Source organism: Balearica regulorum, chromosome 3, assembly GCF_011004875.1.
Source record: "Balearica regulorum gibbericeps isolate bBalReg1 chromosome 3, bBalReg1.pri, whole genome shotgun sequence".
NCBI lineage: Eukaryota > Metazoa > Chordata > Aves > Gruiformes > Gruidae > Balearica > Balearica regulorum.
Genome location: NC_046186.1, coordinates 34,996,716 through 35,008,396, shown reverse-complemented (window position 1 = coordinate 35,008,396; position 11,681 = coordinate 34,996,716). Strand labels below are relative to the sequence as shown.

General features: G+C 38.2%; 1 long non-coding RNA gene across 2 annotated transcripts; it reads right to left on the bottom strand.

Moving 5' to 3' along the window:
- Positions 1-790: 790 nt before the first annotated feature.
- LOC142601257 (uncharacterized) lies at positions 791-10,043 on the bottom strand. 2 transcript variants are annotated; one of them, XR_012834860.1, is made up of 3 exons: positions 9,960-10,043; positions 3,870-4,006; positions 791-1,224 (listed from the first exon to the last, which is right to left on the bottom strand). It is a non-coding gene; the product is annotated as an uncharacterized LOC142601257 (long non-coding RNA). The 2 variants fall into 2 exon arrangements; XR_012834859.1 differs by lacking the exon at positions 9,960-10,043 and adding an exon at positions 5,940-6,018.
- Between the last annotated feature and the right edge of the window lie 1,638 nt (positions 10,044-11,681).

The window sequence follows — 11,681 nt, the reverse complement described above, 5'->3', positions numbered from 1 at the left end:
TTGCTACTCATACAAGTGGGTTGTTTTTTTTCTCTAGAGGAAATTTTAAAATAAACATTTTAAGGTATGGAATATCTAAACTCAGCTAAAAATGTAAGACTGAAATTCAGAATTTTATATAAATTCTCACCAGCATTGCTTATTTACTTGGAAAAACTGAATTGTTCCTTCTGCTTTCTTTTTTTGCTCTTTTTCTAGTTTCAAATATTTTGTTTGTCCTGCTGTTTAGTTAGCACATCCTGTTCTTTGTTGCCTGCTGTTTACTGCAATTCCCCTCCATGCCACAAATCACAAATCAACCATGTCTCACATGGCTGATGAGATCTCTGGTATCTTCTTGGCATTTCCATGTTCAACTCTTGTTACTCAAATACAGAATAATATTACAGACTTAATAATTAATATTGCCATTTATGTTAAATGATTTTGAGACTGATCCAAAGCCTCTAATTTTTAATGGGCTGTTGTTTGTGTCTCAAATTAAGATACACTCTCGCAGAATTAAAAAAAATAAACAAAACAAACACACACTATCATAGTATAAACAATATTTTATCACTATTTTTTCTGGCAAAGCTTTTCTTACAAAGTAGTGGTCACTTTGACCATCTGCGCTCATTTAAGTGAAACTGAGCAGTTTCTTTTCCTGATTTAGATTGCAGGCTTTCTAATTCTTTTATTTTGTGACATCAGAATCATTGCCTATTTTTTCATCAAGCTTTTTAAATTGTTTTCTGATTTTAAAACTTATTAATGCTTTCATAGAAATTTTCACAAAAATTAATACCAAGAGGAGCTCCAAAATTTCCTAAATTTAATCTGTATATTACAGACCATGTACTTTCACCCAAATGCACCACTGTCTTTGGCAAAGCTTCGGTACACTTCAACAAAAACCAGAAGAGACCAATATTCCATCAATAATTGCAAAATAGTTGAAAGCAATATAAATGGTGTCAGTGAGTGAGATATGAGATTCCAAATGATCACTGAATGGTAAATCAGGCTACAGAAGGAGGAAAAAGCTTGCTAAGGCAAAAAAGCTCCTTCCAAAAAAAAAAAAAAAAAAAAGAGAAGAATCAGTGATCAGTATAAATTTTGTTTGGCATACTTCAGTCAGGCACCTGGGGGGCTTCTGCATGCACAGCTGAACATTGGTCCACCTTTCTCAAGATGCTGCAGTCTTCAGCTCTAAGGTTAGCACTCTGTGATCAATGTCTGATGCTGTGGAGAAAAAAAAAAAATTAATCAAAATTCTCCTCATTTATAAGTCATCTTATGCAATTACTACTAACCCTCTGAACCTAAGAGTTTATTAATAAGTATTATTGAGCTATAACATATACGTATACAACTATATATACAAGTGCTACATTGTAATGCTAGAAAGGGTTGTCCTGCCCAGCCATCTCTACTCTGTCTTCACCTGATGCAGGCAGAAAACAAACCATGTTCTTTTTTAAAAACATTACATTAATTTTTCCTCAAAAATTCCAACCAAATGTCCATCCACTATGACCCTTGCACAACTCTTTCAGTGTTTAATCCCACATCTGCTGTTGGGCTGCCTCAAGCACACACAGCAAAAGATCTTTTACAATTCTAGGCCATTTTCATGGCACTCTTGAAATCTCTGACAAAATCCGGGACAAAATGGCCTGATAACAATGCCTGGTATAGGAGGGTAACACCATATGCGACCAGACACCCAAAACTGAGAGGGAGTTTGCCCCAACTGATTATGTTAAAGAGCAAGATGAAAACAAGCCAATTGAAGAGTATGCAGCAAATTAAAGAGCCTGGGAAACAAAGGCAGCGTCAACTCAAGAAACAGTGCCACAGGAGCATTAAAGCCTGAAATGGGTGTTGGGAGAGGCCTTGGAGTGGGAGGAGGATCAGGTGGGCACAGACAGGCATTGCCCCACGTCATCCCCAGCCCTGCCCAGGCTGGGCCCAGCAGTGCCCTGTGGGGCACAGGAACAGCTTGCACCCAGCCAGGGACCCACAGCGCAGGGGTGGCATGGGGGAACCCCTCCTTGGGGTGCACACAGGGCACCTGCCCCCAGGGGTGCCTTAGTGGGGTGCTGGCAGCGGCAGGTGTGTATACACAGCTGGAGCACCCACATCTCCACATGACGGTCTGGCGGTTTGTGTTGTATAGCTGATACTGATATAGAGTTCACTGATGACTGGTTTATTACATGTCATTAATAAATCAATAAACTGCTTCCACTCTTTTGTTTAAAGTAGGTGAACTGAGCATTTTCGCATGTGACAGTCCCATACATCTGACTTTGCATCGTTTTCTACTCTGAAAACAATGCACGCTGCTCTATCGCTCACATGGTATATTCCCAGAGGTAACACTTTTTGTTTAGTTGTGCTGAACACATCTGGTTGCATTCTGACAATTTCAGAAAATTATACAGAATTCTTTGTGTCAGTTACTTCTCCTGATTACTTACTGTCATGCCATTTTTTTTTTTAAATTTTTATTTTTACCAGAAAGATTTGATAATATAAAAATACTTGCTAGCACTGATCCAAGAACTTTTCTTATTAGTAATCATTTGTCTTTTACATATTAGCTTTGGAAATTATATGTTCAGCTCTGTCAACAACACAGCTTTCAAGTAATTTAATTTTTGTCCTGCTATTAGTATATAATGCAATATTGAAAATGTCATATAGTAATAAGTCAAGTACTGACTGTAAACCATCGGAATGTGCTATCTTCCAAATATACTATGTCAGTGCCATTGCTTTTGGAAACCAGATTTGTACTGCTGTCAGTAAAGACCACAAATTTATTTCTGACAAGACTATTGTCTGTGAACAAGGTTGACTTCTTTAAATTCCAAGTTTTATCTTTATTTGCATGTATCTATGAATGTCTTTAAACTTCTTGATTTTAGCCTTCCTATAAGTTAGGCTAACTGATTTGTAATTCACAGGATTATTCATTTTATCCTGTTTAAATACTGGAACTGCATTTGTAGTTATCCAATCACTTGGAATTTCTTCAGTTTCCCAGGACTTGTTAAATATTGCATGAGTTGTTCTGAAAGCTCCCAGCTGGTTTTCTTAGGGCTCTTGGGTGTCAGTTATCTGGGCCTGTTGATTTGCAAATGTTTAATTTCAACAGATGTTCCTTTACATCTTTCTTTGCTACACATGGTAAACTTGCTATTACAGCAGCAACAGCATCTGGGATACATACAACCTCATGCTTCTTTCCACATACAGCGCATAAATGTCTATTGGCCATTTCTGCATTGTAATTCATTTTTTTGCCAGAGTCATAGAGATGGACATGGACCTGTAATCCAGTCCTCTCAATATTAGCTTTCCTTCTGTTTTAGCAGGCCTTCAACATCCCCTTTTAACTATGCTGGCCTCCTACCCAGAAAAAACTTTTTTCATGTCCTTGGAATTGTGTTTTATGGAATACCCAACAGGATATTCCTGAACAGTTCCTGGCTTTTATTAAAACACTCCACATAAAACATATGTGCTTTGTCACTTATCATCAGTTGCTTCGAATCTGGTAAAAGTGACCACTTCAGGGTTCAGGTATCTGATAATGGGTTAGTGCCATGTTCTGTTCTTGTAACTGAAATCTAACTATATTAAGATCACTGGCATCTTTTTTTAGGTAAGTAATTGCCGCATCTCTGCCAGTAGGAATAATGCCCAAATACTGAGTTACCTCATGCTGTCTGCTCTTAGCTATTCAACATGTCCAGCAAAGACCCCTTGAGTTGAAGTCACTCTTGGCAACACTCATTTTTTTCCTATTGCATCTCAGCTGTGGTTTAAGGAGCAGTTTGCACTGTGCATGAAAGATTAAGATCGTAACAGAAAGGTACCTTCTTTAGTTTCATTAACCAGAACTTCTGTCCATAAACTTTCATAGTGCCATGTTTGGAGTCCTCTGTGGCTGGAGCGTCTTTGATGTGAATTGCTACTTCCTCTCCCTCATCCTTCTTCCAGTCATTCTACTTTTCTAAAGGCAAATTACAGGATTAGTTGCAATATTCATGCAATTAGATTCATCTTGTCACTTTGCAGCACTACCTGATTTGTAGTCTTTCTCATACATGGACATCTACACACCATTCATCATGGTGACAACCTAGACTCCCAGCATTGTTATACAGATGTTAAAGGAGGATGTCTTCCTTCTGTGCTTAGATTATTATGAAGTCACAAATTTCACGACAGGCTTGTACAATTCACTTTTCCTATCTGAGTAAGTACCGATACTCTAAACCAACAGAACTACTGTAAGTATAAAACCTGCCTAAATCTATTAGTTCATTCTAGAATATTGTCCAATATAATAGAATGACCTCTGCAGCTTGACAGGTTCAATGGATATGTAGGCATAAAAACCTGATGTTTATCACCCCTGACTCATGAAATAGTAACTTATTTTGGGTGTGAAAAGTGCTTCTCATTGCATGACAAATGTGAAGAAAGCTATGGTAAAAATTTGGCTTTTGCAGCCAGCAGTTCACCGTAAGTGTACACACATAAAGATCATGAACTAAATCTACATTCAGGCATCTAACCACAGACTATATACTTAGCAGAAATATAAGCTCTTTTTTTTTTTTACTCCCAACTGATTTGATATGTGGAGTAAAAAGCTTTTAAAAAATCACTTCTCAGAAATATGTTATTTGATATAAAAATATCTTGAGATAATTCGTATAATGATCTTAGTATGCCATCTTCACTCTTTCAAAATGGACAATTTGACATAATCACAGATGCAAACAAAAGTGCATTGATGGTCTGGCTCCATCTCGCAAAGAGTAAGTTGGCTACAAAGAGGAAATATATGGAGTACTGTAAAAGGAAGACTAGTGTTATTGCTGCATGGGGTATCATTTGTCTAATATTATTTTTGAGGCAGATATTGCAGGTGTGTGCAATAACATATGCACTTTGGTGCAATCCATATATAATGTAAAAGAGGTTAGGAAAGAGAGTTCATCTTGATTTCATTTCTATGACATTTAGAACCTCTTTGGGAAAAATTTTTCTCCTTAGTTACAGGTAGTTTTCTGCTATTTAATAAGCAGCAGAAAATTGCTAATGATTTTTAAAAAGAAAACATTTTATTTTATTTCTGTATCAGGTAACTAAGCCAGTGGGTTTTTTTTCCTTGGTTTTTCATATCAAACTACAAATTTTTATTCTCAAAAGAACTAAAAAGAACTTCTTAAAAATGAATAGCAAACTACTATTTAGAGCCTGAAAATATACTGCTTTAATGCCTGTGACATTAATTTGAATGGGACAGAATATAGCATTTAGAATAAGTCATTGCCTAGCAATGAGACATGAGAAATCACCAATGTGAGATATTTATTATGTTTTACATAGCTTTTCAGTTGTTGACACTGAAGGTAATACTCATATACCACATCTAACACAGACTAGCTCTTTTGACAGGATAATGAGGAAAATTCTTATTCTCTAAAGACATATTAGGAGAGAGAGAAGATATATAGTGGGCAAAGGGAAGAAGGAATCTTATGAATGATGACCTTCAGAAAGGAAGATGCATTATTTATCTACCTTGACAAAGTTTGCTGTGCCACCGAGGGCTGGAAAGGTAACACAACTGCGAGAATGAATGATAGACAGACACTATAGGTAATCTTGGGCCTCCCAGGTCTCTGGGCCTGGCAGCAAATCTGGGGGGGAGAGAGACACTACCTGTGGTAACGGAGGATATCGTTGGCACAGCTTGAGTAAACTGAACGTATTTAAGTCCATGGGACCAGGTAGGATGCAACATGTTGAATTAGCTGAGGTCTTTGCAAGGCTGATCTCCGTTGTCAATGAACAATGGAAGGCAAACATTTAATCTATCTTCCAAAATGGTTGAATCATCCTCAGAGAAGGAGAAATCAGGAACTACTTACCAGTCAGCTTCACCTCAGCATATGTAAGAAGTTGTGGAGAAAGTTCTCTAGGAAGCCATGTCTAGGCATTGAAATCCTAACAGAACAGGTGGTTTAATCTTGAGAAACTTTCAGATGCATAATAAATTAAAAAATGCATTCCTTTCTTTCTTCTTCAGTCCAACGCTCTGTTTTTCTTATCTTTTCATTGGCTGGCTTGTAGCAAACACAGAGCTATGTTTTGTTGGAGTACATGTATTTTTCTACAGAGTAAATCTTACAGAAGTGTTGCAAATGATTCAGCTTTTGTCTCACATTTTCTCCCAGTATTCCCAATGGCAGACCCTCAACTTCTTACACTGGCTGAGTTGCACTATTCAACATTAATCATAGTAATTTCCTGTTAGCCAGTGGTCAAACACTGAAGTTGAAGACACTTAAAAGAACATGTTTACTCTTATACTGTATTTATTGTTAGAAAAATTACTCTAGTGGCCTAAGGAGAGAATAGATATTTCATGGCGAAATGCCAACTGTACATTAGATGATTTTTCTCTTGGAAAGATCAAATGCATAATATTTCATTCCAACTTCACTTGCTTCATTTATAAAATTGGCAATTGGGTCCTTTTGTAAAATGTTTCTGATCTTTAAACATTTGCATTTAGTAAAAATGTTAGCATGATTTAGTATTGGAATGGCTTCAGATTGCTCATTTAGCAGTCATTGTTGCTTTTATTTATTGGTTTGTTTGGGTTATTTATTTATTTATTTGCAGTTGCAGAGGACTACTGTTTTATTGGTTATATCATTGGCTTTTGACAAAGTTATAAACTAGTAAAAATAGTATTTCACTCTAAAAGTTATGATCATTCTAGAAAGGAGCAGTGGATTTTGGATTAATTGCTTTAGAAAAAATGAAATTATATTTGTGTTCATGTATGAGTTCAGAATTTGTCCTAACTTCATTTATGCCAGGTCACATTCTTCTATAGGTTGCCTTTTGCACTCTCTTGTCTGCACTTTAAATTCGTCTTTGTGTGGTCTATCATTGTCTTTGCTGAGAAGTCATTTCTTATTTCCTGAGACATTACAGTAGTGGAGATCAGCTTAGCTATTTGAACTGACAAATCCTTGGCTTAACACTTGGTCCAGCAAAGAACTTGAAACTGCGATTAACTTTAAGCACACTTGATTTTCATGGGACTGATCATGTGCTTTAAAGTAAGCATGCCCTTCTGCACTTCTCTTGAGTTTGTATCCAAGATCTGAGGGCTCGGGGAGGGAAGCTGTGCTTTTGCCCTGTTAGGTCCTCAGAGGTGTCCACATGCCAGGAGTTCTCAGGCATTTGGAGAGGACCTTGGAGAAGAAAGTAAAAGGTTAAAGCTGATTTGTACTCAGTCATGAACCCTTCGGTAGTAATTTGTGATGCACTTTTGTAAAGCCAGTTGATGATTTTGGTTTGTTAATTTTGGTGAAGGTCTAGACCAGTGCACAGAGCCTATGTTTGGAAACTTCAGTAAGAGTGTGAGACCAGTATGTGTGATTTACTATCAAATGCTGCTATTATGGCTACTTCATAGCCCCTTTGCAGCCATTATCATCTCCTAAACAACTTCTGCTACCACCAAGTACTGGACAAAATTTTCCCTGCTGCTAGAAGGTAGACTGCAATTTATAAGCAAGCAGAATTTTTAACGCAAAATTCAGCTGAACCTTGTATCCCTTGTGGATCATCTCCCTTTTGAGAAAAGATTATTACCATTACATCAGAATGGAAGCAGCGTGAATATACATCTCTGAAATGGCAAACTACAACTATGATGCTATTTTTAGCCTTGAAAGACACTGTTGTACCTATTCTGAGATTCAGTATCTGTATAACTCCTTCAGATTTCCTGGAATGAAATCCCCAACATACACTTTTCACCTGAAGATCTCTCTTCCTTGCCTTGCCTTTGCCTTGTCTAGTCTTGTCTCCCCTTTTCTTGTTAACTAATTCCCCTTCTAATGAAGACACATATGGAGTTAACAAAGAAAAGCAGCTAATGCAGCAGTTTGTGTACCATCACTGGGCTCAGTCTTCTGCGTATTCTTCCCCTTTTCCTGCCCTTTGTCTCTTGTCTTTTCAGCAGCTAAAGCCTATTAGAGAAGGAACTGCATTTGTATGAAACAAAGCACTGTGGAGACTATTTTTCAGTGAGCTGCTGAGGCTTACTGTAATATCTATAATAGCAAATAGTTTAATGTGGCAACAGTTCAGTAAGGACAAGAAAAAAAAGAAATGGCATTTAGGTCACATTCCTAGTTTCTGAGAAAATACTGAGGGGCAGAAGAAGGAAAAGAAATAGACTTATGTCTGGAAAAAGCTAACATACGTAGCTAAGTCCCTTAGCATGAAAAAAGAACTGTGTCACAGACATAGCTGAGGTTAAGAATAGACATGTTACATCATCTTTTGCACAATGCAGTAGTGGGAAAAGGGAGGAAATGAGGCCTGAGGAGAGGAATAAATAAATTACAGCCAGATTTTATAGAAAAATGGCTAGACTGGAACTCCTTAGGAAAAATCTGGGTTTTGTTCTGTGCTGTACACAGGTGAGGAAAGAATGGAAAGATCTACTCTAACAAAAAGAAAAGAATAGTTGGGGTTACTGATGACATTGAAGAAATGGTCAGAGGGTCTGAGAACATTCAGTTCGTTGTTTGGGGTTTTTTTTTTGTTAAGAGATCCTGTAATTACTTCTGGCATGTTAGCGATGGTGGCAAGTTGTGCAGCAGCCTTTCAATCTCTAGAGTCTCCCTAAGCCCAGCAGGAAAGATGTATACAAAACTCTGAACTGTTTCTTTCCCAGACTAGACTTTATCCAAGACTGCAATCAAATTAGTACAGAGAAGGTTATCTTGACACCAAATTCTACCTTTGGGACGATATCTCTGGCATCTCACCTATAGCATGTGGAAAAATAAGGGAGTTTCATTAGTCCTGTGAGTACACAGAACCTCTATAGGGTGGGAGCTGTGCTCAGCAGTGGCAACATTCCCTTCCTCCTTGGAAAAAAGTGGCACTTAGGTGGAAGGACAGTTGCCAGTTGGGGTGTGCAGAGGAGCACCTAATAAACGTAGCCCACAAGCCAGCTGAATGTAGGCTTCTTTGCACAGATTGAAAAAATGGTTCAAAACCTCTTTCTTTATTTCATTGGTGGCTTTAATCATGAATAATCCAGAAAGAAATACTTAACCTGTTAAACCATAGTGCAAGGAGCAGAGCTGGATTGCCTATCAGCCTCTAAATCTTTGGGTAGTGCTTTATAGAAAGACCTGTTCTGTGCTTCTATTTCTAGCCTGGAGCAGAGAAATGGAGGAAAGGAGAAAAAAAGCATGCTTGGTGTTTCTTAGTTCAGCTGGGAAAAAAACAACATCCCAGCTCTGAAAGTATAGACTGAAAGTCTGAAAGCAATTTAAACTGTTTGGAAAAAAGTTTGGAAAAAATAAACAAAGTGCATATGGTTACATGGGAAAAATGCTGGATACTAAATGATTAAGTTAGAAGCAGGTGTCAGGCAAAGATTGTAAAAGCTATAGCCTAGGGATAAAGGCGAACTGAGGATGATAGAATATGTCCACTGAAACCAACAATTAGTTTAATTCTGGAGCACTGCATCGATATGTGAGACAGGATGGGGTCTACTTCTTGGAAGCTCTATTTGTCCCTGGACAGTAGAAAGATGGAAACATATTCTGGAATACCCTGGAATTCAGCACCTCTTATTGCTCTGTGCTTTTAGCAGTTATACTTATTTCTGAATTTTTATTTAAAATTCTTCAGCATGGCAATATAGTTTTGCTTCAAATAAGCAAGCAGATTTGGGAAAGGTGTGTGTCGTGTAAAGGACCGTAGCTCATAACTCCACTCTCACTTGGGGCCTGTGTCTAGGAGGGTTTGTGCCCCAGTAACAAAGGAGCAGTTTGTAATCAGTTTGCATTCACAGCCCCATGTAAATTGAAAAGTAAGCCAGTGACAACATAAGATGTGCTCACCTTGTCGAGATTCCATGCTGTTTCTATCCAACACTTCTTTAGGGAAGCAGCTCATAGATTTTAACAGGCATCACAAAGGTGTAGAAGTCTAATGAGACCTGTGGAGGGACACTGTGAATCAGAAAACCTTTTGCCTGAACCACAGCAACTCTTTCCAGGGCAACGCTGGCCCTGTGCTGGCCTCCAGAAGACCAGGTAACGGATTCCTTCCATTGCTTCCACCTTCACCGTGACTTCTTGACCCTGCTGGCTTCATCTGACAAACTGCTGCAAAGCTCCTGGAAGACTTGGGGCAAGCTCTCATTAATGGAGACGAGACTGAAGATACTGTGTACATATACGACAGGAATAAGTTAAGGATGATTGAGTAAAAGTAACTTCGGCATTTTTAAAATTTTGATTTTCAAATTTACAACTATAGCACTTTTTTGAAGAGTGCTTTTAAATAATTTCCTGCTGTACATAAAATAAAGTGGAAAAATTATCATTGTGTGGCTTTATGCAAAGCTAAAATAGAAGTCTGCCTTCTAATCATTGCACCGTAAGACACAATGTTACAGGAACACATGATGGAAATTTATGCACTTGGATCCATTTTTAAAGAAGAAAACAAATAATATTTAGGTTTTCACTTATTTTTTGTCAACTGAGAGGAAACTGTCATATAAATATGCTTCCTGTTACAATTTCAGATGCTCATTTCCTGATTCCAGATAGATTATCTGTTCTCAGTCCTCCAAAGTAAACTAGTTAAAAAAACCTCCAGACCTATAGGGGATTAAGCTGTCAGAAATGTAAGTCTAAATGTAGGTAAAACCTGCTCTGGTTGCTATTTTAATCTGAACAGACACGAGCTCAGCCTACTCAGAAAATAAAAATAAATATGAAACAGACATCAAGAAGACACATACTTCACAGAAGCCCTGCCTGGAATGGCCTAACCAAGCAGGGTCACTATGTCTGGACACTGACACTGTTTAAGAATAAATATCAGTTCCAAAGAGAATTGGCATATTACGGCTGTCTTCATTGTTTCCATTATTACCATAGTTTTATAGGGTTTAGAACCCTTTTACAGTTTAAAATGTCATATCCCGACCAAATTCAGTGTGATGTTATTATTTCAGTAAATACCCTCAAAAATAATTCTTTTAGCTTTCATTTTGAGTTTGGCAAATGGAATAAAAGAGGTAGCATCGTTTGGCTTGTAATCGCTAGGCAGTCCCACAGACAGCTGCCTTGCCAACAGAGCAGCTCAGAGCTTCTCAGCACTGGAAGCAAAATTTCAGTTCTACCACCGTGTTTCGGCCAAGATGGTCTTGTTTTGGGAATGGGGGAGAAGGGTAAGTGATAGTGCTGAAATGGTAGGGCAGGAAGGGAGACAAATGCTGCTGCTATTCCAAGACTGCCATATATGCTCCAGTCTGCCTATTGGCAATTGCAGCTGCTGGAGCAACCTTTCCAGGCTTCTAGCACAGGCAAAAAGCCTCTGACAAATCCATTTTGCTGCTGCTCTGTGTCGTTGTATCTTTCCATATATGCCAGTACAAATGCCACCAGTCCCACAGGTGTAACCCACAAGGATAAAGTCAAGAATCTGTGGGTAAAACCCACCTCCTGACTGCCTTATACCTTGGTGGGATAACCTGTCAGCAACTACTGGCACCAATGCCATTGATTAATCCACAGTTCAGCAAGAAGCACTTTAATTGCCTCATCAGT